Genomic DNA, 26,950 nt, shown 5'->3' with positions numbered 1-26,950 from the left:
GCGTCTGGCAGGACGGAGGTGAGGGAGAGAGTGTGAGTAAGTGAGGGGGTAAAAGGGGAGTGGGTGAGAGTGAGTGGAGTGTGTGTGAGTGAGGGACAGTCAGGAGTATCGGGGGGGGGGTCAGACCAGGCTCTCCTGGACAGAGAACCCTTGCCACCACTGTGGGCACTCCCCAGGCTGCAGGGCTTGGGCATGGAGCTCACGCTATTTTGAAGGGGAGAGCAGCCTCCCTAGGAACTCAACATCACCATCACCCAGACTGGCCTTGGACACTGCCCAGAACACTGCAGCCACACCAGCCAAAGTCCTGCTGCTTCGACCACAGATCTTCAGACCCAAGGATGTACACTCCTGAAGCAGAAACCGCGACTCCCCCGTCCCCGGCTGCCGGCCCACAGACATTGTGGTCATGCCACACCAGCATGCATGGTTGGCCAAGAGCCCTATGACCCAGCAGGCATCTCCAGGGTGCCTCTGTGAGCTGCCACTGGGCACATGCATTTCCAACCAAGGATGAGGGCCACTGCAGCAACAAGTGGTACTTTCCCCTCCATGGCTGCCAACCTCTGGACACCACGGTGACACTGTTCCAGCGCGCAGGGCCCCCCTCGCCTGCCACCCCAGCAGACAGCTCCTGGTGCCTCTGTGGGTGGCTGCAAGGTGCAAGCACACCCATCCAAGGCACATGGCTCTCGCAGCAGAAGCTGGGACTTGCACCTCCCCGGCTGCCAGCATCCAGTCTCTGCGATCACGCCACTCCAGCTTGTGGGCCTCACGAGCACACAGCCCCGCAGTCAGTTCCTGGGCCACTTTGTGAGCTGCCACTGGGTGCATGCCTCTCCAACCAAGGACGCACTGCTCCCTCAGCAGGATCCATGACTTTCCCCTCCCGGCTGCCTGCTTCTAGACACCTTGGTGAGTTACTGAGGACTCGCCTCCCTGGACAAGGTAACAGTGTTTGAGCCACAGACTCCAAGACTCCCACATCCCCAGCTGCTGGCTCCTGGACCACCTTGTGATTCGCAGAGGGAAATCACTTTGGCCAGAATTCCACTGCTTCAACCGCAGATTATGAGACAGCTGCCCCCCACTATCACTCCAGGACACTAACAGTGAGTTGAAGAGTGACGCTACCACAGAAAAAGTCACACAACACCAGCCAAAGTCACAGTACCTGAGCCTCGGGCTCCAAGACCCCTTCCTCCCAGGCCATGGATTCCAGGAACTCAGTGTGAGCACATACCAGTGAGACCTCAGGCAACCTTTTCCACAAAAGACAGAACCACAATCATATCCACGATACCTTGCACAATGAAGCCAGGGGTGAGTCAAACTGCCAGACAATCCATGGCAAGACTTCATCCATGAACAAGAAATTAACATTCAAAACCCAACTACATCAGATTAACCCAAATAGCTCAAGTGGGGGGGCTCCACTAGATCACCAATCCCAGAGAATCTGAGAGACTCCACCACTGGATCCCAAAAATCACCAGCTACATAGCACCACCCCCAAAAGAACCTGGGTAGCAAAGCACTTGGATCTAAGATATAGAAACAATTAAAATGTTACACCAAAAAAATGGGGAGAGGAAAAAAAACACAATCCCTAAAGGACAGAAAAAGTAATCACCAGAAAAGAAATTAAATGAAATAGAGGCAAGTAACTAGTCAGAGAAAGAATTCAGAGTAATGGTTATAAGGATGCTCAAATGTCTGGATGACAAGTACACACAACTGAATGAAAATTATAAGGAACTGAAAGAGAATGACACCAATATGAAAAGGATTCAAGGGACGAAACCAGTTTGGCTCAGTGGATAGAGCGTCGGCCTGCGGACTGAAAGGTCCCAGGTTCGATTCCAGTCAAGGGCATGTACCTGGGTTGCGAGCACATCCCCAGTGGGAGATGTGAAGGAGGCAGCTGATCGATGTTTCTCTCTCATCGATGTTTCTAACTCTCTATCCCTCTCCCTTCCGCTCTGTAAAAAAATCAATAAAATATATTAAAAATAAAAAAAAGGAATCAAGGGGAATTGAAGAATGACAGAGGTGCAATAAATAACACAATGGAAGGCTTCAGCAGTAGACTAGAAGAAGCTGAGGACCACATCAGCAAGTTAGAAGATAAAAAATAAAACACACAAAAACAGCAGCAACTGGAAAGAAAACTTAAAAAGCAGGAGAGCCTAAGGGAGCTGCTGGATGACACGAAACAAAAAAACATTCACATAACAGAGGTGCCAGATGGAGAGAAAGCAGAGCAAGGAATAGAAAACCTGTTTGAAGAAATAATGACAGAAAAATTCTCTGATGTTGGGAAGAAAAAAAGCCACATAAGTCCAATAAGCACATAGGCACCCAAACAACATGATCCCAAAAAGACAAAATTGGTTGATGTTATCTGATAAATATCAACAACAAAGTAAGAATCCTAAAGGCTGTCAGAAAGTGACCTATTAGGGATCTCCCATTAGACAATCAACTGATTTCTCAACAGAAACACATCAGGCCAGAAGGGAATGAAATGCAAATATATACAGTGACGAAAAACAAGGGACTAAATCCAAGAAGACCAGCAAGGCTATCAATCAAAATTGAAGGTGAAATCAGGAGCTTCACAGACAGAAAAGAGCTAAGGGAGTTTATTACCACCAAGTGTGCAATGCAAGAAATGCTAAAGGGACTACTGTAAAAGGAAGAAATATAAAGGAAAGAAGGAATGCAAGTATAAAGAATAAAATAGCGACTACCAAATACCTATCAATAACCGTAAACGTAAATGGATTAAATACTCCAATTAAAAGACATAGGGTAACTGATTGGATAAGAAAACATCACCCATATAGCTGCTGTCTACAAGAGACCGACCTCAGAACAAATGACTTACATAGAATGATAGTGAAGGGATGGTAAAAAATTTTTCAAGAAAATGGAAATGAGAGAGATTCAGGAAGATGGCGGCGGTATAGGCAGACGCGTCCCAGGTCGTGTCCCTGAGCAAATGGAGTGAGCAGCTGAAACTAGTAACATCCACCCCGAATTGGCGAAATTCCTCAGCTGGCGAGAAGGTTTGCAGCCGGGAAGAGCAGAACTCCCCTGGAAAGGTAAAAAAAAACCCAGGGATTTGGGCAGGAAAGTTTGCCAGACCTCTGAGCCCAGAGAGTCGGAGGGAGACCACGTGGCAGACAGCCGCGTCCCTTGGGACAGGCACAGCCCCTGACGGGGGGAAAGGAGAACCGCGGGATTCCTGGCGCTGCCGGGGGAATTGAGAGCTCGGTCTGTGATCACAGAGGACTGAGCCTAAAGGGGGCAGCCTGAAGAGCTGACCAGACCATGCAGTCCCAGTAAGAGAAGAAGCTTACAGAAACCAAGCCTTCCCCGTTTCCGCGGCCGGCGTTTGTTTGTTTGTTTTCACTGAACCCTGTTCATGGGACATTTCGGATACAGACACTCACCTGTGCTGAAGAGAGGGTGAGTGTGCGGAGGAGTGGAATCTGGGGAGAGACTGAGGAGAGAAGGGGGGCCGGGAGAGGTGGCAGCGAATTGAGTGCTGAGTCATCCCTGAGCCCAGGACTGAGGCAGCCATTCTCTCCGGAGAGTGAGACTCCTCCCCCCAGCCCCCAGGCAAGGAGCACAGCCACACCCAGATTCCACCCTGTAGGAGATCAAGGATTAAAATAACCTGATCAGTCCCTGGGAGTTAACAGGGTCTGGCCTATAGAGGGATTTTCAATCCCAGCAACAACACAGCACTGGTAACTCTTACGCAGCCAGCTTTGGGCAGTGAACTTCCACTGGACAGAAAGGCCCTGTAGCCTCAGAGGCCAACCCCAGAACACTGCCACCCAGAGGCTGACCCACAAACTGACTCTTTGCTAAACACAAAATAAGGCAGTCTGGGAAACAAATGCGGCTTGCTTTAAAATAAGGACTGTGGTTTACAACACAGAGGAACAGTGTATCGCAGGGAAACTCAACACTCTCCTGAATACCTGGCAGGTCTAAGGCGAGCCACACTGAAGAATAGAAGAACCGAAGGACCTTCACTACTGCAATATTTTTTTTTTCTTTTTTCACCTTTTAACTAATAAACCAATTTTTTTTTTTTTTTTTTTTTTTTTTTTTTTTTCTTTTTTTTTTTTTTTTTTTTCCTTCTTTTTTCCATCACCTGATTTTACCCTTTTAATTACTACCTTCTTATTTTTAACCAGTATTATTACTGCTACCATTTTACCATTTTTTTTAAAGTGCCATTTTATTTTCTCTTTATTTTATTTTGGGATTAGTGTTCTCCATTCTATTTTCATTGTTATATTATTGGTTGTTTCTAGTTTGCATTCATCTCCAGGGAGCTGTTGCTGGAATTTGTTGGGATTAATGGCTGTTCTATAGGAGTATTCTCCTCATATAAAAAAGTCTCTTCCCCTCTTCCACTTCATTCTCTCTTTTCGCTCTTTTTTTTTCTTTTCCTTTCTTTTCTCGCTTTTACTTTCCCCCCTCCTTTTCTCCAATTTCATTTTTGCACTCCTTTTTTTGGTCCCTAATTTTCTTTTCTTTTTTCTCTTTTCTCTTTTTCTCTTCCTTCTTCCTTATCCCCTAATTCTCTTAATTCAGGTGGTCACCTTTATTTGGGGTTATTAATATCGTGAATATATTTGTGTATAGTGCCTGGTACGTGGTGCCTTGTTGTGTTGTATTTTGTGCCTTTAAATCAACACAGCAGATCCAAGCAACAGCAACCTCCTGAGCACCACACCCTCTGCTGAGGAACAGCAGCTGTACGTGAAACCTCGCCCCACCAGCCAGAAGAGCCACCACAGCTGTGAACAGCACCCACCAGAGGAGTTGCTGCCAACTGAAGAGGAGCTACTACCGCAACCGCCCGAAGAGCAACCGCAGACCAAGGAGTCACTGCCACCAAGGAGCAGCCACTGAACGACTCAACATCTAGATATGTCAGTGAGATCAAACATGGGTAGACAAAGAAACCCCCAAAGGAAAGAGAAGGAGGACTCTCCAGAAAAGCAGCTAAGTAATACAGAGGCATGCAACATGACAGAAAAAGAATTCAGAATAAGGGTCCTAGAGTGCATAAACCGGATGGAGGAAAAAATCGACAACCTCAGCAAGAAGCAAGAAGAAACAGATGAAAAAATCGATAACATATGGAAGAAGCTAGAAGAAACAGATGAAAAAATCAACAACTTAAGTAAGACCCAAGAAGAAATGAAGAGTGATATAGCTGCAATGTAAAACTCCATTGAAAGTATCAACAGTAGACTAGGAGAAGCGGAGGACCGAATTAGTGATTTAGAAGACAAGGAAGCAAAACACACCCAAAACGTACTGCAATTGGAGAAAAAAATGAAAAGACAGGAGGAGAGCCTAAGGGAGCTTTGGGACAACATGAAACGAAACAACATACGAATAATAGGGGTACCAGAACAACAGAAGGATGAACAAGGATTAGAAAACCTATTAGAAGAAATAATATCAGAAAACTTCCCTGAGGTGGGGAAGAATAAAATCACACAAGCCCAGAGAGTCCCAAACAAGGTGAACCCAAAAAGACCCACACCAAGACACATCATAATTACCATGGCAAATGTTCAGGACAAAGAGAGAATCTTACAGGCTGCAAGAGAGAGACGGAAAGTTACATACAAGGGATCTCCCATTAGATTGTCAAATGATTTCTCAACAGAAACACATCAGGCCAGAAAAGAATGGACGGAAATTTACAAAGTGATGCAAAGCAAAGGACTGAATCCAAGAATACTCTATCCAGCAAGGCTATCATTCAAACTTGAAGGGGAAATAAGAAGCTTCACAGACAAAAAAAGGCTAAGGGAGTTTATCACCACCAAGCCAGCAATGCAAGGAATGCTAAAGGGACTGGTATAAAAAGAAGAAATAAAAAGCTCAGAAAGAAAACAGCCACACAAAAACAGAAATGCCTACAAACAAGTACCTTTCAATAATAACTTTAAACATAAACGGACTAAATGCTCCAAACAAAAGACATCGAGTGGCTGAATGGATAAAAAAACATGACCCATACATCTGCTGTCTACAAGAAACCCACCTTATTAGAAGGGACTCACACAGACTGAAAGTGAAAGGATGGAAAAATATCTTTCAGGCAAATGGAAAGGAAAAGAAAGCTGGGGTAGCAATACTTATATCGGACAAAATAGACCTCAAAGTGAAGGCCGTAACAAGAGATAAGGAAGGCCACTTCATAATACTAAAGGGATCAATACAACAAGAAGATATAATCCTGGTAAACATATATGCACCCAATGCAGGAGCACCCAAATTCATAAAAAAACTCCTGGAAGATATCAAAGGAGACATCGACAACAATACAATCATAGTAGGGGACTTTAATACACCACTGACAGCACTGGATAAGTCCTCTAGACAAATAATCAGCAAAGATACAGCAATCCTAAATGACTCACTAGATCAGATGGACTTAATAGACATCTTCAGAACACTTCACCCGAAAGCCAGGGAATATACATTCTACTCAAATGCTCATAGGACATATTCAAAAATAGACCATATATTGGGTCACAAGCAAAGTATCCCCAAATTCAAGAAAATTGAAATCATAAAAAGTGTCTTCGCAGACCACGATGGCATAATATTAGAAATAAACTACAATAAAAACAACCCAAAATACTCAAACACCTGGAAGCTGAATAGCATGCTATTAAATATTGATTGGGTTACCAATGAAATCAAAGAAGAAATTCGAAACATCCTGGAAACTAATGACAATGAAAACACAACAATCCAAAACCTATGGGACACAATGAAAGCAGTCCTGAGAGGGAAGTTTATAGCTCTACAGGCCTATCTCAAAAAACAAGAAAAAATGGTAGTAAATCATCTAAATCTACAACTCAAAGAATTAGAAAGAGAGCAACAAGAAAACCCCAGAGTGAGCAGAAGGAAGGAGATAATAAAGATTAGAGCATAAATAAATGACATAGAGACCAAAAAAACAATACAGAAAATCAATGAAACCAAGAGCTGGTTCTTTGAAAGGATAAACAAGATTGACAAACCTCTAGCCAGACTCACCAAGAAGCAAAGAGAGAGGACCCAAATCAACAAAATCAGAAACGATAGAGGCGAAATAACAACAGACCCCACAGAAATACAAATGATTGTTAAAAAATACTATGGACAGCTCTACTCCAACAAACTAGACAACCTGGAGGAAATGGACAAATTCCTAGAAAAATACAACATTCCAAAACTCAATCAGGAAGAATCTAAAAATCTCAACAGGCCAATAACTATGGAAGAAATTGAAGCAGTCATCAAAAAGCTTCCAGCAAACAAAAGCCCAGGACCAGACGGCTTCACAGGGGAGTTTTACCAAACATTCAAGGAAGAACTAAAACCTATCCTCCTCAGACTACTACAAAAAATTCAAGAGGAAGGAACACTTCCAAGCTCATTCTATGAAGCCAGCATCACCCTAATACCAAAACCAGGTAAAGACAACACAATGAAAGAGAATTACAGGCCAATATCCCTCATGAACATAGATGCCAAAATCCTCAACAAAATCTTAGCAAATCACATCCAGCAGTACATCAGAAAGATCATACACCATGACCAAGTAGGATTTATCCCAGGGATGCAAGGATGGTACAATATCCGCAAATCAATAAACGTGATACATCACATAAACAAATTGAAAGAAAAAAACCACATGGTCATATCAATTGATGCAGAAAAAGCATTTGACAAAATTCAACACCCATTTTTGATAAAAGCTCTCAGCAAGGTGGGAGTAGAAGGATCATACCTCAACATAATAAAAGCCATATATGACAGGCCCACAGCCAACATCATACTCAATGGACAAAAACTAACACCATTTCCCCTAAGAACAGGAACAAGACAGGGATGCCCACTCTCACCACTCCTGTTCAACATAGTACTGGAAGTGTTAGCCATTGCAATTCGGCAAGAAGAAGAAATAAAAGGCATCCAAATTGGAAAAGAGGAAGTAAAACTGTCCTTATTTGCAGACGACATGATATTATACATACAAAACCCTAGAGACTCCATCAAAAAGCTACTGGACTTAATACATGAATTTGGCAATGTAGCAGGATACAAAATTAACCCCAAGAAATCCGAGGCATTTCTATACACTAATAGTGAACTTTCAGAAAGAGAGATTATAAAAACAATCCCGTTTACCATCGCACCAAAAAAATTAAGCTACCTAGGAATAAACTTAACTAAAGAGGTAAAAGACCTCTACTCAGAAAACTACAGGACGTTGAAAAAAGATATAGAGGAAGACATAAACAGATGGAAGAACATACCGTGTTCATGGATTGGTAGAATCAACATCATGAAAATGTCCATACTACCCAAAGCAATCTATAAATTCAACGCACTTCCCATTAAAATACCAACGGCATACTTCAGAGATCTAGAACGAACTCTCCAAAAATTCATCTGGAATAAAAAAAGACCTCGAATAGCTGCAGCAATCCTGAAAAAGACCAAAGTAGGGGGGATCTCAATACCAGATATCAAGATGTATTACAAAGCCACTGTTCTCAAAACTGCCTGGTACTGGCACAAGAATAGGCATATAGATCAATGGAATAGAATAGAGAGCCCAGAAATCGGCCCGAACCAATATGCTCAATTAATATTTGACAAAGGAGGCAAGAACATACAATGGAGCCAAGATAGTCTCTTCAATAAATGGTGCTGGGAAAATTGGACAGATATATGCAAGAAAATGAAACTAGACCACCAACTTACACCATACACAAAAATAAACTCAAAATGGATAAAGGACTTAAATTTACGACAGGAAACCATAAAAATTCTAGAAGAATCCAAAGGCAACAAAATCTCAGACATATGCCGAAGCAATTTCTTCACTGATACAGCTCCTAGGGCACTTGAAACGAAAGAGAAAATGAACAAATGGGACTACATCAAAATAAAAAGCTTCTGCACAGCAAAAGAAACCATGAACAAAACAACGAGAAAACCCACTGTGTGGGAAAACATATTTGCCAATGTCATATCTGATAAGGGCCTAATCTCCAAAATTTATAGGGAACTCATACAACTTAACAAAAGGAAGATAAACAATCCAATCAAAAAATGGGCAAAGGACCTAAATAGACACCTTTCAAAAGAGGACATTCAGAAAGCCAAGAGACATATGAAAACATGCTCAAAGTCACTAATCATCTGAGAGATGCAAATCAAAACAACAATGAGGTACCATCTCACACCTGTCAGACTGGCTATCATCAACAAATCAACAAACGACAAGTGCTGGAGAGGATGTGGAGAAAAAGGAACACTTGTGCACTGCTGGTGGGAATGCAGACTGGTGCAGCCACTATGGAAGACAGTATGGAGTTTCCTTAAAAAACTGAAAATGGAACTCCCATTTGACCCTGTGATCCCACTTCTAGGAATATATCCCAGGAAACCAGAAACACCAATCAGAAAGGATATATGCACCCCTATGTTCATAGCAGCACAATTCACCATAGCTAAGATCTGGAAACAGCCTAAGTGCCCATCAGTAGATGAATGGATTAGAAAACTGTGGTACATCTACACGATGGAATACTATGCTGCTCTAAAAAGGAAGGAACTCTTACCATTTGCAGCGTCATGGATGGAACTGGAGAGCATTATGCTAAGTGAAATAAGCCAGTCAATGAAGAAAAAATACCACATGATCTCACTCATTCATGGATAATAGAGACCATTATAAACTTTTGAACAATAATAGATACAGAGGCAGAGCTGCCTCAAACAGATTGTCAAACTGCAGCAGGAAGGCCGGGGAGGGTTGCGGGGCAGGAGGTAGGGGGGTAAGAGATCAACTAAAGGACTTGTATGCATGCATAGAAGCATAACCAGTGGACATAAGACATTGGGGGATAGGGAAGGCTAGGGGACTGTCTAGGGCGGGGGGACAAAATGGACACATATGTAATACCCTTTGTAATACTTTAAGCAATAAAAAAACAAAAACAACAACAAAACAAACAAAAAAAAAACAAAAAACAAAAAAAAAAAAGAAAATGGAAATGAGAAAAAAAAAACTGGGGTAGCAATATTTATATCTGACAAATCAGACCTCAAAGTGAAGGCCATAACAAGAGATAAGGAGACCCACTTCATAATACTAATGGGAGAAATTCAACAAGAAGATATAACTCTGGGAAACATATATGCACCCAACACAGCAGCACCCAAATACATAAAATAACTTCTGGAAGATATCAAGGGAGAGATCGACAGCAATACAATCATAGTAGGGGATTGTATTACCCCATTGACACCACTGGATAAATCCTCTAAATAAAAAATCAGCAGAGAAACAGTATTCCTAAATGATTCCCTAGATCAGATGGACTTAATTGACATCTTCAGAACATTTCACCACAAAGCTAGAGAATATACGTTCTTCTCAAGTGCACATAAAACATTTTCAAAGATAGGCCACATATTAGGTAGGACACAGGCAAAGTCTCTTCAAATTCAAGAAGATAGAAATCATATCAAGCATCTTCACAGATCACAATGGCATACAATTAGAAATTAACTACAATAAAAACAATGAAAAAAATAAAACACTTGGAGGCTAAATAACATGCTATTAAACAATGACTGGGTTACCAAAGAGATCAAAAAGAAATAAAAACCATCCTGGAAACAAATGACTATGAAAACACAACAATCCAAAATCTATGGGACACAGTGAAAGCAGTCCTGAGAGGGAAGTTCATAGCTCTACAGGTCTACCTCAAAAAATAAGAAAAAATGTAATGAATAATCTAAACCTGCAACTTAAAGAATTAAAAAGAGAGCAACAAGAAACGCCCAGAGTAAGCAGAAGGAAGGAAATAATAAAGATCAGAGCAGAAAATGTGGGAAACTGTTTATTGCCTTCACTATCTGATAAGCATAGACAGAGAACTCCCCGAAACCCCCCCCCCCCCCCCGAAGGCTGGGTGCCTTTGAAACGCTAGCAAAGCTCGAAGCTAGGCACCACCTCTGTTTGTCCAGACAGTGGTAGCTGAAACTACTCCCCCATTTATTATTATGTAAATCCTTGCTGATGGGCTAGTCTGCTTGTTACTAGGGGGTCACCTGCCTAAGGGCTATGCTATGGGTGCATCCCAGATGAATAAAAGCTTGGTGAGGCCTGAGCACTGAGGAAGTCCTTCCGGACTTGCCGCCTGGTCCCCCAATATTGCAAAATTATCTTGTGTCTTTTTCTCTCATTTGTTGTGCGGCTCCTCTTTCAGATACCGAACCCTACTCCACGCGGGACGTGGAAGGAAACACTCAACATCTGGCGCCCGACGGGTAATCTGGAAGTGCAGGCCTCGCTGGAGCGAGAAAAGGAAGTTTTCACCGAAAAGGTGTGGAAAACTCACCGAAAAAAGGTGAGGGGAAGTCTACCGCACGCAATGCCCAGGATCAACTACAGAAGCCTGGGTCTGTAAGTAAACTGGGAACGTTTTCTTAACCAGGCTAACAAACGGGGCAGGATTTGGCTTTAAGAAAGTAGATTCGGCTTTAAAAAGGTATATTTGGCTTTTAAAAAACTAAGAAACTGTATTTTGTGCTTTTGATTTGCATGTTTAAAGTGTTAAAATTTTAGAAGGTAATCTTTTACAGTTTTTGCATGTTATTATAGAACATAACATTTGCTTTTCTTGAAGAAGGTACATTAGATCTTAAAAGGATGCCAAAAAAGTTAGTTAGAACTTGAAAAAAGGTTAGCAGCAAGAAAACCTCATCTCAAAAAAACTTCTTCCATGGGGTACATAGTATCGCATTTGCCAAAGCCTTTTACAGAGGCTGAGGAGGAGTCTCCTCAACTGGTTCCCTCGCTCCTCCTTGTGAGGAGTGGGAAGACACGTTAGAGGAATGGCCTTCACGGTCCTCTCCACCTTCGCATGCACGTCCTAATTCTGATATGCTTAATTCGCTGTCATTTGAATCACCTGTGCAAAAAGCCATCAGAGAAGGATTGAGGGAATACCGGCGGAAGAAAGGCTTGCTTTCCCTATCACAGAGGTACCTGATCCACAGCTACCGAATCAGGTAATCAGACAGCATGTAAAAATTGACTTTAAAATGATAAAGGCCTTACGTGAAAGTGTAGTCCAAAATGGTCCAACAGCTCCTTTTATAGGAGAAATTATGTATAGTATTTCTGAAGCTTTCCTAATCCCTCATGATTGGTATTCTCTAGCACGTGCAACTCTGGATGGAGGAGATTATTTACTATGGAAAGGAGAATTCTTGGAGAGATGCCAGGAGCAAGCCCAACTAAACCGCGGGCTGAATGCTCAAATAACTTATGAAATGCTAGCAGGACTGGGACAATACAACGATGTTCGAACCCAGTTAGATTATGTGCAACTGGCATATGAGCAAATTAGAGCTTGTGGAAGGAAAGCCTGGTGGACTTTACCAGCAAAAGGGGACTCTGAGGGAGCTTTTAGTAAATGTTTACAGGGGACTTTAGAATCATTTTCTGATTTTGTGGCTCGTCTCACTCGAGCAGTGAGACGACAGATTCAACATGAGGTAGCAGGAGACATTTTAATTCAACAATTAGCCTATGAAAATGCCAATGATGATTGTAAGAAATGCCTGATGCCTCTGAGAAAATGTAGTACCATTACAGAAATGATTCGAGCATGTCAGAATGTGGGGTCAGGCACTTTTCAAGTGAATTTACTCACTGCCGCTGCTACTGTAAATAAAAGGTGTCATAACTGTGGAAACATAAGACATTTTAGAAAAGAATGTAGACAACCAAGAAGGACACAAGGAGGCGCTCCAGGGAAAGGAGCTAACATCTCGCCTCGTGAGCCGATCAAAACAGATCCAACCTCTCTGTGTCCTAGATGCCAGAAGGGCTACCATTGGGCCGGCCATTGTAAATTGAGATTCCACAAAAATGGGCAACTGTTAAATCAAGACACAGGGTATGGCCAACCACAGGGAAACGGCCAACGGGGCAACCCCCTGCCCCGTCAATAAAAGGGGAGATCTGCCCTGCAAAGCCCACAGTGGAATGTCTGATTTGGGCCACTCCAGGAAGTGCAAGCCTAGATCTTAACAGTACTATAGCGGTCACTTTGACCCCTGATATGGCTCGGCAAGCTGTTCCTACAGGAATCTGGGGACCTGTGCCATCAGGAACTTTAGGGTTAATTTTAGGGAGAAGTGGAAACACTCTGAAAGGATTAACTGTTTTGCCTGGAGTCGTAGATTCAAATTATGAGGGAGAAATTAAAGTAATATTGGAATGCAATCATATTATGCAAATTACTACAGGACAAAGAATTGCTCAAATACTACTTCTACCTTATGCTCAACAAGGCAAGGCTACAAATAGGAAAAGAGGAATGCAAGGACTTGAAAGCTCAGACATCTATTGGATACAGGAAATTAGCAAAACTATGATTAATTTGAGAACAGAAGGAAAAATGTTTAAAGGCCTAGTAGACACTGGGGCAGATGTCAGCGTTATCAGCAAAGAATTCTGGCCTCCTAGTTGGTCCATGGTAGAAGCTATGGACTCAGTTAGAGGGGTGGGAGTTCCTGATAACACACAACATAGTGCTGCAGTCTTAAAATGGCAAGATGAGGAAGGACAGACAGGATGGTTTCAGCCCTACATTGTCTCTGAAATTACAGTCAATTTATGGGGCCAGGATGTCTTAGAAGGTTTACAAGCTTGTATTATTACTGGCAAAGGTCAGCAGCTTGTAACTCAGATGGGACATCAGAATGATCAAGGTGTAAAAAACCCAGGAAGGCGAGGATATCAACCTTTTTAGGAGTGGTCACTGCTCAGTCTCCTCGCCCCCATGCTGATCCTATACAATGGAAAGATGATAAACCTATATGGGTGGATCAGTGGCCATTAACCAAGGAGAAATTAGGTCATATTCATGGATTGATACAGGAACAAATAGAAGCTGGTCATATAGAGCCTTCCAATAGCCCTTGGAATACGCCTATATTTATTATACCTAAGAAGGTGGCAGGGAAATGGCGATTGATACATGATCTCAGAGCAATTAATGCTACTATGCATACCATGGGAGCTTTGCAACCTGGACTCCCAGCGCCTTCACAAATCCCTTTAAATTGGTCTCTCATAGTAGTAGATCTTAAGGATTGTTTTTTCACCATTCCCTTGGCACCTCAAGATAAAGAAAGATTTGCCTTTTCAGTGCCATCTATTAATAATATAGAACCCATGAGAAGATATCAGTGGAAAGTTTTGCCTCAAGGAATGGCCAATAGCCCTACCTTGTGCCAAAAATATGTGGCTCAAGCTGTTCAACCTTTAAGGGACAGATATTCCCGATGTTACATTATCCATTACATGGATGACTTGCTCTTAGCAAGTCCACGGGAAGAGCAGACTTTAGAAATATTTTTCCAATTAGAGAAGGAGCTCCCTAAATGGGGCTTAAAAATTGCTCCAGAAAAGGTACAAAAACAAACACCTTTTAAATATCTGGGAACCATTATTGAAAACCAATGCATTAGGCCACAAAAGGTGGAACTAAGAAAAGATTGTCTTAAAACTTTAAATGATTTTCAGAAATTATTAGGGGACATTAACTGGCTAAGACCCTACCTAAAAATCTCTATGGGAGAAATGACAAATTTATTTGATATACTTAGGGGTGACTCTGACCTTTCCTCACCCAGAACACTAACAGATGATGCCAGAAAGGAGTTGCTAAGAATTGAACAGGCGATATCCTCAGCTCAAGTAGCACGGGTACAGCCTGAATTGCCTTTATTGGAACAGATTAACCATACTGCAAATAGTCCCACTGGAGTCATCTTCCAAAATAAAGACTCTCCCGCTATTATTGAATGGGTCCACTAGGCCATCAGTCCTCTAAAACTGCTATTACTTATATAGAACTGATGGCTCAATTAATATATCAGCTTAGGAAGCGTTGCAAGCAGCTTAGAGGAGAAGAACCTAAATGCATCTATCTTCTCCTCACTGGAAAGCAATTAGAAATGTTGTTTCAAACTGATGTAAATTGGCAAATTGGGTTAAGTGGATATTCAGGGGAACTTAGTTGTCACCTATTAAAAGATAAACTTTTACAATTTTTAAATAAGACCTCCATCATTATACCAAAAAATACTAGGCAGGAACCAATTCCTGGAGCTTTAACTGTTTTTACTGATGGGTCATCAAATGGGAAAGCTGCCTATCATACTATAAATTCTGACCGAGTCATACTGACCAGTCATACTTCTGTGCAAAGAATTGAGTTAGAAGCTATTAAGGCTGCATTGCAAGATTTCCAACAGCCTGTTAACATAATTTCTGATTCCTCTTATGCTTCGGGCCTAGTAAGTAGAATTGAAACTGCCCGACTGAAATGGCTTAGTGACCAAAGTTTATTCTTACTATTTAAGCAGGTTCAGCAGATTGTGCAGCAGAGAAAATACCCTTTTTATATCACTCACATCAGGGCTCACAGTGTATTACCTGGCCCATTAACTAAGGGAAATGCACATGCTGATCAATTGGTTGCTTTATTAAAAGAGGCTTCAGAGTCTCATCAGCTTTTAAAAATCCCAACTTGAAAAACAAAAAAGGGGGATGATGGAGAAATCACCTACAGGTAGGCTGCACCTAGCTTTAATTACTCTAAATTTTTTCACTTGTGATGCTAATGGAAAGACACCTATGGAGCTACATTGGTGTCAGAATAAAAGGAACAGCCCAGAGACCACCTGGGGCATGATAAAGTGAAGTATGGTAACAATTAATTCAGGTAAAAACTATAGTTTCATACTGGTCTTAGAAGGCACATTTTTCCTTTACCTGGGAAGGACAGCACAGCTATCCCAAAGTCAGAAGGCTCCAGTTAGCGTGTCAACTCAGTGCTCTGGAGACCCAGAACTGTAATTTAGATAGCATACTGTCTCTGCTTCTGTAAATTTCTTCTTTTTTTGAAAACTAGGTTCCTCATTCCAAACCTTGAGACAGCCAGTTTAAAATTAAGTTGTCATGACCTAGAGCAAAGAATATTCTTACATGGTATTATTCTACAAAGTTTTATTAATAATAATTTTTGATGCTTTACAACAGTACATTGTGCATTTATCCCAAACAAATTTACAAATGAATGTGAATGTTTTACATGAAGGGATTTATTCCTTTCCACTGTGTGGAGGGCCTCCTGGGGAAGGCACTTAAGCATTCTGTATTGACCTATCTTGATTTTTTTTTTTTTGCCAAGAGGAATCCAATTGCCTACAGCTGTTACCTGAGCTCTCTGTTCAAGCTGGGATCATGAAAAGCTGGTACCATGGATCTGTCTCTGGCCCAATGGCGTAAGCTGGGCCCTCTCTGGAGAAGAAACCTGGGTTCCCTATGATCAATGCCGGGGCCCCGCCAGCAGGCGAGGGGATCCAAAGGCAGTTGCTGGGCATGGAGGCCAGAGACACATAGGTTAACAAGGAGACAGAACTGAACCTCACATCACCCTACTTGGCCCAGAGATGGTTGGTAGTCAACGACGGATAAGACCCCACAAGGTGGGGCGACCTAAGACAGGCACAGCCGGGGGCCAGTAGGAGAAAACTTGGGGTGCAACGAAGGTGGGGCACAGAACCCCCCCAATGGTGCACGGGCTTGAACACTCGCCCCTACTGAGGAAGGTCTCCTGTCCCCATGGCTGCTTCTTGCTTCCCATGCCCAGCCCAGATCAGGAACCAAATAACAGAAGAGATTTGGTCCAGCTGAAATCAGAATCCAGATAAACGGAGGCTTGGCTAACAGACCCTATGTCTAAATCTAGCCTAACAACAGGAATGCTCAGGGCCTTCACAAGGATGTAAAGTGATCCTTTTCATTAATATTTAAGGTGTAAATTAAGATTATTGTTAAAATATTAAATTTGACAGCAAAATAGTTTTCAAATTAATTAAATTTGGCTAATTTAAAATAAGTAATTATTCAAAAAGTATTAACAAAAATTTTCATTTCATGGTAAACATGCTATGAACCTAAAGCATGTTCAGGTTCATTTTTTTGCGCGCAAAAAATTAATATTTAAAGCTATCTAGACTGCATTATAAAATTTCCAAGAAGTCTCCTAATTAAATCAAAAAAAAATAAAAAGGGGGGATAGTGGAAAAATATAGTGGAAGAATACCATGTAAGGAAATAGATCCTGTAACTAAATTACATTTAGAGAAAAAAATTTTTCGTTTATAATGCTAATAGTGAGACACCCAGAAAAAACACACATTATGCCAGGGTAAGCCAGGGAAAGATCATTTTAAAGAAAAGACCCCAAGTAAGGTTTTTTGTTTTTGTTTTCCTTTAACCTTTGGTCGAGAATATGTTTGTATACTTTCAGAGAACAGCTACAAGACCATGTGGATTCCTGTAACAACGGATCACAGAAAGCCAGCCACAAAGACAGAAGAGACAGTTCAGAGATGGAGATGGTGGAAGACGCCTTGCCATGCTAGCACTCAGCAGCTGTGTGGCGCTGCAGCGTGCCCAGGACCAGACCAGAAAGGACCGGACCTGCATTTTCCACCATCCAGAACCAACATTTCATTGCTGGCATGTACACATGAACTTTTAGACATTGAAACATGGACTCAGAACTTTTGGACACTGAAATTAGGACTTGATTATTTTTTAAAGAAAAAATAAGGGGGAGATGTGGGAAACTGTTTATTGCCTTCACTATCTGATAAGCATAGACAGAGAACTCCCCGAAACCCCCCCCCCCCCCCAAGGCTGGGTGCCTTTGAAAGGCTAGCAAAGCTCGAAGCTAGGCACCACCTCTGTTTGTCCAGACAGTGGTAGCTGAAACTACTCCCCCATTTATTATTATGTAAATCCTTGCTGATGGGCTAGTCTGCTTGTTACCAGGGGGTCACCTGCCTAAGGGCTATGCTATGGGTGCATCCCAGATGAATAAAAGCTTGGTGAGGCCTGAGCACTGAGGAAGTCCTTCGGGACTTGCCGCCTGGTCCCCCAATATTGCAAAATTATCTTGTGTCTTTTTCTCTCATTTGTTGTGCGGCTCCTCTTTCAGATACCGAACCCTACTCCACGTGGGACGTGGAGGAAACACTCAACAGAAAAAAACAACATAGAGACAAAAAAGCAATACAAAAGATCAATGAAACCAAGAGCTGGTTCTTTTAAAGGATAAATAAGATTGGTGAACCTCTAACCAGACTCACCAAGAAACAAAGAGAGAGGACCCAAATAAACAAAATCAGAAATGAAAGAGGTGAAGTAACAATTGATCCAACAGACATGTAAAGGATTGTAAAAAAAATACTATGAACAACTCTAATCCAACAAACTGGACAAACTCGACAAAATGGACATATTCCTAGAAAAATACAAGCTTCCAAAACTCAATCAGGAAGAATCAAAAAACCTGAATACACCGATAATTACTGGAAAATCAAAAATCTTCCAGCAAACAAAACCCCTGGTCCAGACAGCTTTACAGGGAAGATCTACCAAGCATGCAAAGAAGAAATAAAACCTATCCTCCTCAGATTACTCAAAAAATTCAAGAAGAAGGCACACTTCCAAGCTCTTTCTATGAAGCCAGCATTACCCTAATCCCAAAACCAGATAAAGACACTACAAAGAAAGAGAATTACAGGCCAATATCCCTGATGAACATAGATGCTAAAATCCTCAACAAAATTCTAGCAAATCGGATCCAGCATTACATTAGAAAGATCATACACCATAACCACGTGGGATTTATTCCAGGGATGCAAGGCTGGTACAATATCTGCAAATCAATAAATGTGATACAACACATAAACAAATTTTAGAGATAAAAATCACATAATCATATCAATTGATGCAGAAAAGGCATTTGACAAAATCCAACACCCTTTCCTGTAAAAACTCTTAACATAATAAAAGCCTTATATGAAAAACCTACAGCCAACATCATACTCATTGGGCAAAAACTAAATCCATTTCCCCTAAGAACAGGAACAAGACAAGGATGCCCACTTTCACCACTCCTGTTTGAAATAGTACTGGAAGTGCTAGCCATAGCAATCAGACAAGAAGAAGAAATAAAAGGTATCCAAATTGGAAAAGAAGTAAAATTGTCATTATTCGCCGATGACATGATATTGTACATCAAAAACCCTAAAGACTCCATCAAAAAACTACTAGATTTAATAAATGAATTCGGCAATGTAGCAAGATACAAAATTAACACTCAGAAATCTATGGCATTATTATATACCAACTGGGGGCCCAGTGCATGAATTAGTGTACCTTGAAAGGAACTGTGGGCCATGAGGCTGTGGTAGGCACAGAGGAGGGTCTCAGCCCATTCTCCATGGCCCTATTGGCCCCTCCCACCATGGCTCTCAGTCCCCTGTCTGCTGGCAGCCCTGCTCCCACCCACTGATGGCGTGGAGCAGCTGAAGCCAGAGCCATCAGTGAATGTGAGCAGGGCCAGCATCGGGGGCAGGTGCAAACAGCGGCTACTGCCCCAATTGCCCCTCAGGAGCAGGGGGAGGTGGAAAAGCCCTCAGGAGCGATCAGGGCTGGCAGCTGCTGCTCGCACCCACTGATAGCGCCAAGCAATCAGGGACTGGCACCAGGCACTGGCAGCGGGTGTGAGTGGTGGCTCCAGCACTGCCTGCAGGTGCAAGCGGGGCCGGCGGCAGCAGCTGGTACAAGAGGTGGCTGCTGGCCCTGATCACCCCTCAGGAGCAGGGGGAGGTGGAGAAGCCCAAAGGGGAGACTGGGGCCAGCAGCCGCCACTCACACCCACTGACGGCGCCAAGAGATCAGGGCTGGCGCCGGGTGCCAGCAGCGAGAGCATGCAGTGGCTCCAGCACGGGCAGCAGGTGCAAGTGCATGGTGGGACTGCAGCGTGCGGGAGCAAAGAATTTTCAGTAACCACCAGAGGCTCGCCCCAATGACAGCAACTGGCACTCCACTTTGGTCTTGCGCCCCTGCTCACCTGTACAGTTGTTCCACCGTTAGGTCTATTTGCATATTAGCCTTTTATTATGTAGGATAATGAACTCACAGAAAGAGAAACTAAAAAAGTAATCACATTTGCCACTGCAACAAAAAAATTAAAGATAACTAGGAATATATATAACCAGGGAGATAAAGGACCTGTACTCAGAAAATTACAGGACGCTGGAAAGAGATAGAAGAAGACATAAACAAATGGAAGAATATACCATGTTCATGGATTGGTAGAATCAACATCATTAAAATGTCCATACTACCCAAAGCAATCTATGGATTCAATGCAATCCCTATTAAAATACCAATAGCACATGTCAAAGACCTAGAACAAACTCTCCAAAAATTCATCTGGATTTTAAAAAGACCCCAAATAGCTGCAACAATCTTGAGAAAGAAGAACAATGTTGAAGAGATCACAATACCAGATATCAAGCTATATTACAAAGCCACTGTTCTCAAAACTGCCTGGTACTGGCACAAGAACAGACATACAGATCAATGGAATAGAATAGAGAACCCAGAAATCAACCCAAGCCATTATGCTCAATTAACATTTGACAAAGGAGGCAAAAGCATACAATGGAGTCAAGACAGTCTCTTCAATAAATGGTGTTGGGAAACTTGGACAGATACATGCAAAAACAATGAAACTAGACCACCAACTTACACCATACACAAAAATGCACTCAAAATGGATAAAGGTCTTAAACGTAAGACGGGAAGCAAGCCATAAAAATCTTAGAAGACTCGATAGGCAGCAAAATAGCAGACATATGTCGTAGCAATATCTTTACCGATGCAGCAGTTAGGACTATGGAAACTAAGGAGAAAATAAACAAATGGGACGACATCAAAATAAAAAGCTTCTGCACAGCAAAAGAAACCATCAACAAAACAACAAGAAAGCCTACTGCATGGGAAAACATATTTGCCAATGCTATCTCAGATAAGGGTTTAATCTCCAAAATTTACAGGGAACTCATACACCTTAACAAAAGGAAGATAAATAATCCAATCAAAAAATGGGCAAAGAACTTAAATAGACACCTTTCAAAAGTTGACATACAGAAGGCCAAGAGACATATGAAAACATGCTCAAAGTCACTAATCATCTGAGAGATGCAAATCAAAACGATGATGAGATACCATCTCACACTTGTCAGAATGGCTATCATGTACAGAGAAGATTAGCATGGCCCCTGCGCAAGGATGACACGCAAACTCGTGAAGCGTTCCATATTTAAAAAAAAAAAAAAAAAAAGAATGGCTATCATGAACAAATCAACAAATGACAAATGCTGGCAAGGATGTGGAGAAAAAGGAACCCTTGTGCACTGCTGGAGGCAATGCAGACTGGTGCAGCCACTGTAGGAAACAGTATGGCGTTTCCTCAAAAAATTAAAAATGGAACTTCCATTTGATCCAGTAATCCCACTTCTAGGAATATATTCCAAGAAATCATAAACACCAATCAGAAAGGATATATGCACCCCTATGTTCATGGCAGCACAATTTACAAAAGCTACCATTTAGAAACAGCCTAGGTGCCCATCAGCAGACAAGTGGATTAGAAAACTGTGGTACATCTACACAATGGAGTACTATGCTACTGTAAAAAATAAGGAATTCTTACCATTTGCAACAGCATTGATGGAACTGGAGAGCACTATGCTAAGCAAAATAAGCCAGTCAGAGAAAGATAAATATCACATGATCTCACTCATTTGTGGAATATAATGAACAACATAAACTGATGAACAAAAATAGAACCAGAGACACAGAAGCATTGAACAGACTGTCCAATCTATGAGAGGAGTTGGGGGGTGAGGGGATAAGAGATGAACCAAAGGACCTGTACGCATGAATATGAGTGTAACTAATGGACAAAGACAGTAGGGGCCATGTGCTGGGGGGTGGTGGTGACCAGGGAGAGGTCAATGGGGGAAAAAGGAGACTCATGCACTAGTACAATAAAAAATTTAATTTTTTTTTAAAAGCTAAACATAGGATTACCATATGACCAAGCAATTGCACTCCTGGTATATATCCAAAAGAAATAAAAATAGGCATTCAGATGAATTCTTATACATTAATGTTCATAGCAACAATATTGACAATGTTCAAAGGGTAGAAAGAATTCAAATGTCCATCAACAGATAAGTGGATGAAGGGTAGTACATACTATCCTATATAATAAAGAGCTAGTATGCAAATGGTCATCACACCCTCATGCCCTCACACCAGGGCACCTGAGGCTGGGGCCGAGGGACCTGAGGCCGCGCCCTCACCCTGGCGCCAGGGCACCCGAGGCTGCGCCACCCGCCCGGCAGGGCTTGATGGGGGACCTCAGGCTGTGTCCCCCCATCCAGCAAGGCTTGACGGGGTACCTGAGGCTGCACCCCCTGCCCACCGGGGCTTGACGGGGGATCTGAGACTGGGCCCCCACCCTGCAGGGCTTGACAGGGGTAGGGCCGACCAGATTGGGTTTTGCGCAATTCCAAGGCACGTGGGTGGGTGGAGACTTGACACTGGGTCCGCAGCAAACCCCAGACTCTGACAGGAGGGAGATTTTCATATACATTTTACTAATTTTCTTTCATCTCTGACACTTCTATTATAGAGAATGGGCAAATAGCAATATTAAAATATTTCTAATAATTAATTAAATATTTTTCTAATAAATTCCCTTTTAATGTGCACAAATTTCATGCACCAGGCCACTAGTACAACAATAATGCTTTAACTGTAAAAAGCAAAGAAGTACTGATATATACAATGTGTCTTGCAACAATATGGAAGATCCTCAAAAAGAATATGCTAGTGAAAGGAGCAAATACAGGAGACTTCCAAAATGGCGACCAGCAGGAAGGTAGGGAGGGAGAGAGTGTGAGAGCGCAAGGAAGTGATAGAGGAGTGTGTGGACGTGCGTGGTGTGTGTGTATGAGCTAGGGACAGTTAGATTCTGCAGGTCTTCTAAGGGGCTGCTAAACCGGGCAGTCTTAGGCGGCGGAGTCCCGCTCCCTGTGCGGACACTCCTGGGCGGCCAGCACAGACACGGCGACCACGCCATCTTGGGAAACAGAGCTGCCTGAGACTACGATCCTGGCCTCAGCACCACCCAGTCTGATCTCAGACGCATACCAGGACCCTGCAGCCACTGGGGACAGAGACCTGTGACCACAGCTACAGACCTGCGGACACCAAAAGTTCAGAAATCCCCGCGGCAGATCCATGAGTAACAAAGCCCATCCCCACTTCCTGCAGGCTTGCGGGCAGCGCCAGAGTAACTAACTGATAGACCCACCCCTTGCTGGGGCCTCAGCGCTCCAGGATCTTTAGTCTGGAAGTGCGCGAGCACCTTGGAACTGATCCTACGCACACTGCCAGCTTCTGAGACCTGGGCTGGAAGGAAACACGTGACCCCAGGAACTGAGCCTAGGCGCACTGCCGGCTTCTGAGCCCTGGGCTGGGAGCAATCGCCCGAACACTGGGAATTTGTCCCACATATCACAGGCCCAGGGACCCCGATTCTCTGGGCAAGTGGCAGCACCAAGCACCAGTGACTTGACTGTGTTTCTTATCACCTGAGCCTGAGATCCTGATCTCCTGTGCATTCATACTAAGAGCCAGTGACTCCAATTCCTGGTGCAAGGGCACACAGGGACCCTGATTCTCAAGGCAAGGTCACGCGAAGCAACAGAGACTCTGACACTGGATTCTGGGGAACTCTGACTCCTGGCGCACACTAGGGGGCTCTGGTTTTCAACACGCTTCAGGGGGGTCTCTGTTTCAGCACAGTGCAGGCAGGGTCCCTGATTCTAAGGGTGCGTATGAGGCCACATTGAGTGCTGACAACACTGACTCTGAGTGAGCCTGGTTCCCACCAACCCACAACAACCACGCATCTTAGTGTCAGAGCTCTTCAGTGACACTAGGGTGGTGGGAGGCTCCCACTGCACACGGCCCAGGCCCACGCAACTCGACGTTTGAACCATCGGGAGATAATCAGAATGAAGAGACGAAACAACACCCAGAGGAAAGAAAATGAGGAGTCACCAAGAAAGGAAACTAATGAAGTTGAAGCATGCAACATGACAGAAAAAGAATTCAGAATAATGGCTGTACAATTCATTCACCGGATGGATGAGAAAATCAACAACCTATGCAAGAATCAGGAAGAAATGAAAAGTGATATAGCTACAATCAAAAACACCATGGAAAGTTTCAACAGCAGACTAGAAGAAGCAGAGGACCGAATTAGTGAATTAGAAGATAAGGCAGAGAAACAAGCTCAATCTGAACAGCAACTGGAGAAAAAAATCAAAAAGCAGGAGGAGAGCCTAAGGGAACTTCAGGACAACATGAAATGAAGTAAAACACGCATAATAGGGCTGCAAGAAGGACAAGAAGAGCAGCAAGGATTAGAAAATCTATTTGAAGAAATAATGTCAGAAAACTTCCCAGATATGGGGAAGAAAAAAGTTACACAAATACAGAGAGTCCCAGGCAAGATGAACCCCAAAAGACCCACACCAAGACACGTCATAATAACGATGGCAAATGTACAAGACAAAGACAGAATCTTAAAGGCTGCAAGAGAGAAACAGAGAGTTATCTACAAAGGATCCCCCATCAGATTATCAAATGATTTCTCAACAGAAAAACATCAGGCCAGAAAAGAATGGACAGAAATTTACAAAATGATGCAAAGCAAAGGACTGAATCTAAGAATACTCTATCCAGCAAGCCTATCATTCAAAATTGAAGGGGAAATAAGAAGCTTCACAGACAAAAAAAGGCTAAGGGAGTTTATCACCACCAAGCCAGCAATGCAAGAAATGCTAAAGGGACTGGTGTAAAAAGAAGAACTAAAAAGCTCAGAAACAAAACAGACACACACAAAAAAAATAGAAATGGCTACAAACAAGTACCTTTCAATAAGAACTTTAAACGTAAATGGACTAAATGGTCCAATCAAAAGACATTGAGTGGCTGAATGGATAAAAAAACATGACCCATATATTTGCTGTCTACAAGAGACCCACCTCATTAGAAGGGACTCACACAGACTGAAAGTGAAGGGATGGAAAAATATCTTTCAGGCAAATGGAAATGAAAAAAAAGCTGGGGTAGCAATACTTATATCAGACAATATAGACCTCAAAGTGAAGGCCGTAACAAGAGATAAGAAAGGCCACTTCATAATACTAAAAGGATCAATACAACAAGAGGATATAACCCTGGTAAACATATATGCACCCAATGCAGGAGCACCCACATACATAAGAAAACTCCTAGAAGATATCAGGGGAGAGATCGACAACAATACAATCATAGTAGGGGACTTTAATACACCACTGACATCACTGGATAAATCCTCTAGACAAAAACTCAGCAAAGAAACAGCAATCCTAAATGACTCACTAGATCAGATGGACTTAATTGACATCTTCAGAACACTTCACCCCAAAGCCACAAAATATACGTTCTTCTCAAGTGCTCATGGGACATCTTCAAAAATAGACCACATATTGGGTCACAAACAAAGTCTCCCCGAATTCAAGAAGATTGAAATCATACCAAGCATCTTCTCAGACCACAAGGCCATAATATTAGAAATAAACTACAATAAAAAACAACTCAAAATACTCAAACACTTGGAAGCTGAATAGCACGTTATTAAATATTGATTGGGTTACCAATGAGATCAAAGAAGAAATTAAACACATCCTGGAAACTAATGACAATGAAAACACAACAATCCAAAATTTTTGGGACACAATGAAAGCAGTCCTGAGAGGGAAGTTTATAGCTCTACAGGCCTATCTCAAAAAACAAGAAAAAATGGTAGTAAATCATCTAAATCTACAGCTCAAAGAATTAGAAAGAGAGCAACAAGAAAAGCCCAGAGTGAGCAGAAGGAAGGAGATAATAAAGATTAAAACAGAAATAAATGACATAGAGACCAAAAAAACAATACAGAAAATCAATGAAACAAAGAGCTGGTTCTTTGAAAGGATAAACAAGATTGACAAACCTCTAGCCAGGCTCACCAAGAAGCAAAGAGAAAGGACCCAAATCAACAAAATCAGAAATGATAGAGGCGAAATAACAACAGATCCCACAGAAATACAAATGATTGTTAATAAATACTATGGACAACTCTACTCCGGCAAACTAGACAACCTGGAGGAAATGGACATATTCCTAGAAAAATACAACATTCCAAAACTCAATCAGGAAGAATCTAAAAATCTCAATAGGCCAATAACTATGGAAGAAATTGAAGCAGTCATCAAAAAGCTTCCAGCAAACAAAAGCCCAGGACCAGACTGCTTCACAGGGGAGTTTTACCAAACATTCAAGAAAGAACTAAAACCTATCCTCCTCAGACTACTACAAAAAATTCAAGAGGAAGGAACACTTCCAAGCTCATTCTATGAAGCCAGCATCACCCTAATACCAAAACCAGGTAAAGACAACACAATGAAAGAGAATTACAGGCCAATATCCCTCATGAACAAAGATGCCAAAATCCTCAACAAAATCCTAGTAAATCACATCCAGCAGTACATCAGAAAGATCATACACCACGACCAAGTAGGATTTATCCCAGGGATGCAAGGATGGTACAATATCCGCAAATCAATAAACGTGAAACATCACATAAACAAATTGAAAGAAAAAAACCACATAGTCATATTAATTGATGCAGAAAAAGCATTTGACAAAATCCAACACCCATTTTTGATAAAAACTCTCAGCAAGGTGGGAATTGAAGGATCATACCTCAACGTAATAAAAGCCATATGTGACAAACCCACAGCCAACATCATACTCAATGGACAAAAACTA

The 26,950-nt window shown here is 42.2% G+C and overlaps 1 protein-coding gene and 1 non-coding gene across 6 annotated transcripts in view; one reads left to right on the top strand and one right to left on the bottom strand.

Moving 5' to 3' along the window:
* Positions 1 to 26,950, bottom strand: part of RNF13 (ring finger protein 13) — a 239,882-nt gene that overhangs the window by 192,978 nt on the left and 19,954 nt on the right. The window lies entirely within an intron of this gene.
* LOC118677873 lies at positions 21,233 to 21,339 on the top strand. The gene has a single exon (XR_004974596.1). It is a non-coding gene; the product is annotated as a U6 spliceosomal RNA (small nuclear RNA).

Source organism: Myotis myotis, unplaced genomic scaffold, assembly GCF_014108235.1.
Source record: "Myotis myotis isolate mMyoMyo1 unplaced genomic scaffold, mMyoMyo1.p scaffold_m19_p_2, whole genome shotgun sequence".
In the NCBI taxonomy this organism is placed as follows: domain Eukaryota; kingdom Metazoa; phylum Chordata; class Mammalia; order Chiroptera; family Vespertilionidae; genus Myotis; species Myotis myotis.
The sequence above is the reverse complement of the archived record's forward strand: the minus strand, read 5'-3'. Positions and strand labels throughout refer to the sequence as shown.